The following is a 6925-nucleotide window of genomic DNA, read 5'->3' as shown; positions in this document are numbered from 1 at the left end:
TAAGTTTGGAAAATGCTACCGAGCGGTGAGAAACCCTCCCACTCGGAGGCTTAGCTGCAGTCAAGTACTCGCCTAAGTTTGAGAAATCCTACCGAGTGGTGAGTAACCCTCACACTCGGGGGCTTAGCTGCAGCCCAGTGCTTGCCTAAGTTTGAAAAATCCTACCGAGTGGTGAGCAACCCTCACACTCGGGGGCTTAGCTGTAGCCCGGTGCTCGCCTAAGTTTGAAAAAATCCTACCGAGTGATAAGCAACCCTCACACTCGGGGGCTTAGCTGCAGTCCAGTACTCGCCTAAGTTTGAATCACATCCCCATACGCAAGGACGATGAGGTGCAGGTCGACTGCAACCTTCTCGTCGGAGCTGCGCCACAAATACAATGTGTGCTCCATCCTCATCCGCAAGGACGATGAGGTGCAGGTCGACTGCAACCTTCTCTTCGGAGCTGCGCCACAAATATAATGTGCGCTCCATCCCCATCCGCAAGGACGATGAGGTGCAGGTCGACTGCAACCTTCTCCTCGGAGCTATGTCACAAATACAACATGCGCTCCATCCTCATCCGCAAGGACGATGAAGTGCAGGTCGACTGGGACATCTTCCTCAGAAATACATATCAAGTACAAAGAATATTCCGAGTGAAGAACAAGTTCCACTCGAAGGCAAACACAAGCATATTCAGAAATAAACCAAGTTCAGATAAATCCTAAGGTTCCGGTCCATGGATCAAAAGTACTCGAGCATCAAGCCCGAAGAAGTTTAACGATTACATAATCACTCAGCATCCCGAGGCAAATAAAGGTGGACCATAATGTTTTTTGATCACTCGTCGGGAGAAGGACTGGCTGGGTCACAGAAACTGTCAAGGTCTATGTTGTCTGCGATGCGAGTGGTGGCGTCAAGGAAAGTGTCCACGAAGGACTGGAAAGTGTGCCTTTTTGTGTTAGCAACCTTGAGCTCTGCCAGCTTGTCTTCTTTGACATCCTTGCAGTGCACTCGGACCAGGGATAGGGCGACATCAGCGCCGCAGCGAGCGGACGACTTCTTCCATTCTTGCACTCGCTCAAGTATTTGATTCAGTCGGGCCATCAAAGACTCGGGGTCTTGAGACAGTTCCTCTTGAGGCCAGAGTTGAGCATCAACCCGGGTCATTGCCGCCTTCAGGCGGGCAAGATAAGCAACAGTGTTGTCCATGCGAAATTCCAACCGCAGCACATTCATTGCGACGTCATCTTTGACTGGGCAATTTATGGCGTCGAGACCCGTCTCGACCCGCCCTGTTTCTGCTTCAAAGTCCTGGCAAAGCTCTGCACAGTCAGATAAATGGTGAGTCGACAATATAATAAGACCTATCAATCGACCATAACAAGTCAGTCGAACATCAGTAACTTCAAGCTTTAAGACCAATTGTGCAGCAATCTGGCCCAAATAAGACTCCAACTCACCCTTCTTGGCTTTGAGGCTCCCAATCTCGTCCTTGTCTTTCTTCAGTCGCTTGACCTCCCGATTGGCGTCTAAGACAACAGTCTTCAGTTTGGAGTTCTCTTCTTCTAACTTGCCGACCGAAGCAAGCTTCTTGTCAGCAAGTGATGTTTTCTATCGCGCCTCCTTCTGTGCGGCAGCAAGATCCAGATCCTTCCTCTCTAGAGCCTACATCATTTTCTCTAAATAAATAGCATTCTTCAGATGAGCTTGGAGTTGACGGTTTACACTATGTACATCTGCTCGAGTGGAATCACTCGGTTCAAAAAAATGGAAAGGAAAAGTGCTAGTCATAAGATGGACAGTTGACGATTGGTTACCTCCCATGGCAGCTACTTCGTCACGAGCAGTCTTGAGATTCTTATTGGCCAGTTCCAGATCAAGGTTCAGGCTGATTTTCTACTTGTTTAGTGTAGAAAGTTGAGCCCCAAGATCACAAGATTTCTGTAGTCAATATATAAGACATATCAGTCGACAGAAACAAAAGAGCATCACAGTGAAAGTTACTCTAAGACTACCGCCGAATCAAACATTCAACGGTAGTCTTGGGGACTACACCCAGTGGGTGCACTTAGCGTGCCCCCAGTGGTTGGATTCATCACTCGGCATAGTCTGCCCTGCTCGAGTCAAAAAAAGAGAAAGAAGCGAAGACAGTTGTTCTCAGGCCATAGTCGACTTCCCGCAGTCCACCACGATCTCGGGGACTACACCCAGTGGGTGCACTTAGCATGCCCCCACTAGTTCATATTTTCACTCGGCATGACCCGCCCAGGCCGAGTGAGAAAATTTAGATTCTCGGACCACAGTCGACTGCCCGCAGTCAACTATGGTCTCGGGGACTACACCCAGTGGGTGCACTCAGCGTGCCCCCACTAGTTCAAAAATTCAATCGACTCAATCCAATTCGACTCAAGTGGAAGACCTATACAACTTTAGGGAAGACAAACCCCAGTGGGTGGATGAGAAGTAATATCAGTCGGAAATCAACTAACCTGGACATTGGTCTACAGAGCAGCACCGGCATTGGAGGCCGCCTGACTGGCCTCATGCACCACTTTCATCTGTCCCACCACAAGATTCAACTGAAGAAGAGCTTCCTTGGCGGCACTCGGTGGGTCGTCTGGAGTTTGGTACACAGTGAAAAGCGATGATGGTAGAGCAGTCGAAGCACCCGCTGGGTCTGATGCGTGGAGTTGTACTGGAGCAGCAGGGGTCCGAGCAGCTGACCCTGATGGACAGTCAGTCGACAGTGGGATAGCGAAAGTGGCGTTGGTGCGAGCCGGATCTGCGGATCACTCGACCGCCGTCCCAGGCATCAGTGTCGACTGGGGAACCTAAACCTCAGGCGCTTTCCAGCTCAGTCTGTGGTCCCTCCTCCTCCTTTCCCTCAGAGGCACTTCTTCTTCATCGTTCGGAAGCACAACAACATCTCGTGGAGCTGCAACAAACAAGAAAAATCAGAGAGACAACTGGCGAACAGTCCAGTCGATCGAGTAAATTCGAGTCGGGCGGACTTACTGGCTTAGGAGGTAGCTGCGTCAGGTTTCCTCGTCGTCTTGGACCTTGTCGATATCCATATCAGTCGCGGCAGAGGCCGGGCTGGAAAAGTTCATCATCCACTTGGTCAGGACAGGGGAATCAGTCGAAGCAAAGAAACACGGGAAGAATGTTTACCCAGAAGCAACAGGAACATCCATCTTGATCTTAGGCAAGGTCCTCCGGGCCTTCGAGGGATTGATTTTGGGTTGCTTGGTGACTTTCTCAGCCAGCTCTGGAGTCGAAGACCAAGCGCGCTTTTGAGATGGAACGCTCGAGGCCACAGCCTTACCGCGCCTGCCCACAGGATCATGGTGTTGCTTGGATCGACGTTCTGAATGAGGCAGTGAGTCGACTACCTCCTCGTTGTCTGACTTGTCGCTCTCATCTTCATCATCGTCGTCTGGTGACTCCCATTCACCACTCTCCTCCGCGCTGTCCTCGCCCTCATGGTCCTGCTCCAGAGCTAGTTCACCATTGGGCATTGAGTACATTTCTGTGTAAATCTACAAGACAAGAAGTCGAGTGGAAATTAGTCGGATTAACAAAGAGTCGGAAAACGCATCCAAATGCAATTGGTCAAATCGGCCAAACCTTGTCTGGCCGGTTGCTGTTGCTGAAAGGGTCGACTCTCTTGGCGCCCCTAGGGTTGTCCTTGTTTCCGGTGATGCTCGTCAGCCATTGGGCCACTATTTCGACCGGCACCTCCTTTGGATGAACCCGAGCGGTGTCGCCAACGCCGGAGTGCATCCACATGGAGTGGTCACGGGCCTGGAGCGGTTGAATGCGCCGACTGAGGAACACCTCCAACAAATCCATGCCGGTGACGCCTTGGTTGATTAGCTGGACCACCCTCTCGACCAGCATGCCTGTCTCCGCCTTCTCCGCGGGCGGTCACTTTCAACGAGGAAGGAGTCTGAACACGATCGAAAGAAAAATGAGGAAGTCCAATCGACTGGCCTGGAGTCGTGATATCCTTGCAGTAGAACCAGGTCGATTGCCAGCCTCTGACCAACTCAGGAAGAGTCATCGGAGGAAAAGAATTCCTCTTCCTCTTCTGGATACCCAAACCCCCACACATCTGGATAACGTGGGTTTTCTCGTCATTCGAATTTGCTTTCTTCACCGTCTGGGATCGGATGGTGAAAATATGCTTGAAAAGACCCCAGTGCGGTCCACACCCCAAGAAATTCTCACACATGGACAAAAATGCAGCAATATATGTGATGGTGTTGGGAGTAAAATGATGGAGTTGTGCCCCGAAGAAATTCAAGAAACCTCGGAAAAAGGGTGCGGAGGAAGCAAGAAACCACGGTCGACATGGGTGGCTAGCAGAACACACTCACCCGATCGCGGCTGTGGTTCCGTCTCCCCCTCTGGCAACTGGGCAGCTTTGTGGATGATCAATCCGGACTCGGCCAGCTCATCCAAATCTTCCTGCCGAATCAAAGATCAGATCCAATCACCCTGGATCCAACCTGACGGCAGCCCCGAGCGCGACGAAGATCCCTGATTCATCTTCTTGCCTTTCGTTGCCCCTGTCGCCTTCTTCGCGCGTTCTAGCGCCACTACCTTTTCCTTCCCCATGGCGGCGGAGCGGCAGCGTCGAGAGTGGAGAAGCCAGATGTGGTGGGAGACCAAGAGGAGGAAGAAGGAGAATGGACGTGCACAGTGCAAAACACCTCGGCCTCGTCGCTTTTAAAGGCCCACTTCTGAGTGGTTGACGCGTGCGCCCGGGTGATCCTGTCAAATCCCTCAACAGTCGCACACGGGATACGTGGCGAAAAAGGTGGCGCGGAAATCGAAACATTCCTGTTTATCCACTTCACTCACCACGACGCGCTTCCCCCGAATTTTCGAATCCCGCGAAATCCAGGATCCGCCGTAGCAATCACGCCAAAGATTTCACATCGAAGACAACACTCGACGGGTGACGTTATAAAACCAATCGACAATTTCTGAATCGATCAAGGCGACTGAAATGAAGCCGAAGTTCCGACACTGACTTCCGTTCAGAGATAAATAGTTGATAAATGTTCCGATCGAAGCAAGATCAACTTCAACTTTCTTTTCACTCGGACCACAATCCATTCGGGGGCTAATGATGACGACATAGACCTGGGGTAGGGTAATAGGTCTGACCTATATGTCATATCCAAGGTCACTGTCTTAGAAGCAAATAAGCTCAAGAGACAATAGGGAGGGCCCAACAAAGGTGTCGAGTGCAATCCACTCGACCTACCAGTCACTCGGAGACCCCTCCTTCTTTGGGTCACTCGACCACTCAATCATTCAACCATGGAAGAATCCATTCGACCTATTTGAAGACCAGGAGTCGTCTAGAACAACAACGGGCAAGTGTCCACTCTGTAATCTTTAAGGCCATTAAGGACATTAAGGCTAGCATTACCAGTAACGCTACCTCTTTATGTACCTGAAACCCCTTGTAACGTGGGTTGGCTGGGGTCCTACCGCACTCTATATAAGCCACCCCCCTCCATTGAGACAAGGGTTCGCACCCTCTATAAACACACACACACATACGTAATCCAGTCGACCGCCTCAGGGCACCGAGACGTAGGGCTGTTACTTCCTCCGCGAAGGGCCTAAACTCGTAAAACTCGTGTGTACAACTTTGCCATAGCTAGGACCTTGCCCCCTCATACCTACCCCCCATTATACTATCAGTCTTAGAGCCACGACAGGTTTCTCACCACTCGGTAGGATTTTTTAAACTTAGTCGAGTACTGGACTGCATCTAAGCCCCCGAGTGAGAGGCTTGCTCACCACTTGGTAGGATTTTTCGAACTTAGGCGAGTACTGGACTGCAGCTAAGCCCCCGAGTGAGAGGCTTGCTCACCACTCGATAGGATTTTTCAAACTTAGGCGAGTACTGGACTGCAGCTAAGCCCCCGAGTGAGAGGCTTGCTCACCACTAGGTAGGATTTTTCAAACTTAGACAAGTACTGGACTGAAGCTAAGCCCCCGAGTGTGAGGCTTTCTCACCACCCGGTAGAATTTTTCAAACATAGGCGAGTACTGGACTGCAGCTAAGCCTCGGAATGAGAGGCTTGCTCACCACTCGGTAGGATTTTTTGAAACTTAGACGAGTACTCCACTACAGCTAAGCCTCCGAGTGAGAGGCTTGCTTACCACTCGGTAGGATTATTAAAAATGTAGGCGAGTACTGGACTGCAGCTAATCCTCGGAATGAGAGGCTTGCTCACCACTCGGTAGGATTTTTTGAAACTTAGACGAGTACTCCACTACAGCTAAGCCTCCGAGTGAGAGGCTTGCTTACCACTCGGTAGGATTATTAAAAATGTAGGCGAGTACTGGACTGCAGCTAAGCCTCCCAGTGAGTGGCTTGCTCACCACTCGATGCGATTTTTCAAACTTAGGCGAGTACTGGACTGCAGCTAAGCCCCCGAGTGTGAGGCTTGCTCACCACTCGGTAGGATTTTTCAAACTTGGGCGAGTACTCGACTGCAGCTAAGCCTCCGAGGGAGAGGCTTGCTCACCACTTGGTAGGATTTTTCAAACTTGGGCGAGTACTGGACTACAACTAAACCTCCGAGTGAGAGGCTTGCTCACCACTCGGTAGGATTTTTCAAACTTAGGCAAGTACTGGACTGGAGCTAAGCCCCCGAGTGTGAGGCTTGCTCACCACTCGGTAGGATTTTTCAAACTTAGGCGAGTACTGGACTGCAGCTAAGCCTCCGAGTGAGAGGCTTGCTCACCACTCGATAGGATTTTTCAAACTTAGGCGAGTACTGGACTGAAGCTAAGCCTCAGAGTGAGAGGCTTGCTCACCACTAGGTAGGATTTTTCAAACTTAGGCGAGTACTGGACTGCAGCTAAGCCTCCGTGTGTGAGGCTTGCTCACCACTCGGTAGGATTTTTCAAAC

Source organism: Triticum dicoccoides, chromosome 4A (genome assembly GCF_002162155.2).
Source record: "Triticum dicoccoides isolate Atlit2015 ecotype Zavitan chromosome 4A, WEW_v2.0, whole genome shotgun sequence".
NCBI classification, from domain to species: Eukaryota; Viridiplantae; Streptophyta; class Magnoliopsida; order Poales; family Poaceae; genus Triticum; species Triticum dicoccoides.
Note: the sequence above shows the minus strand (reverse complement) of the source record.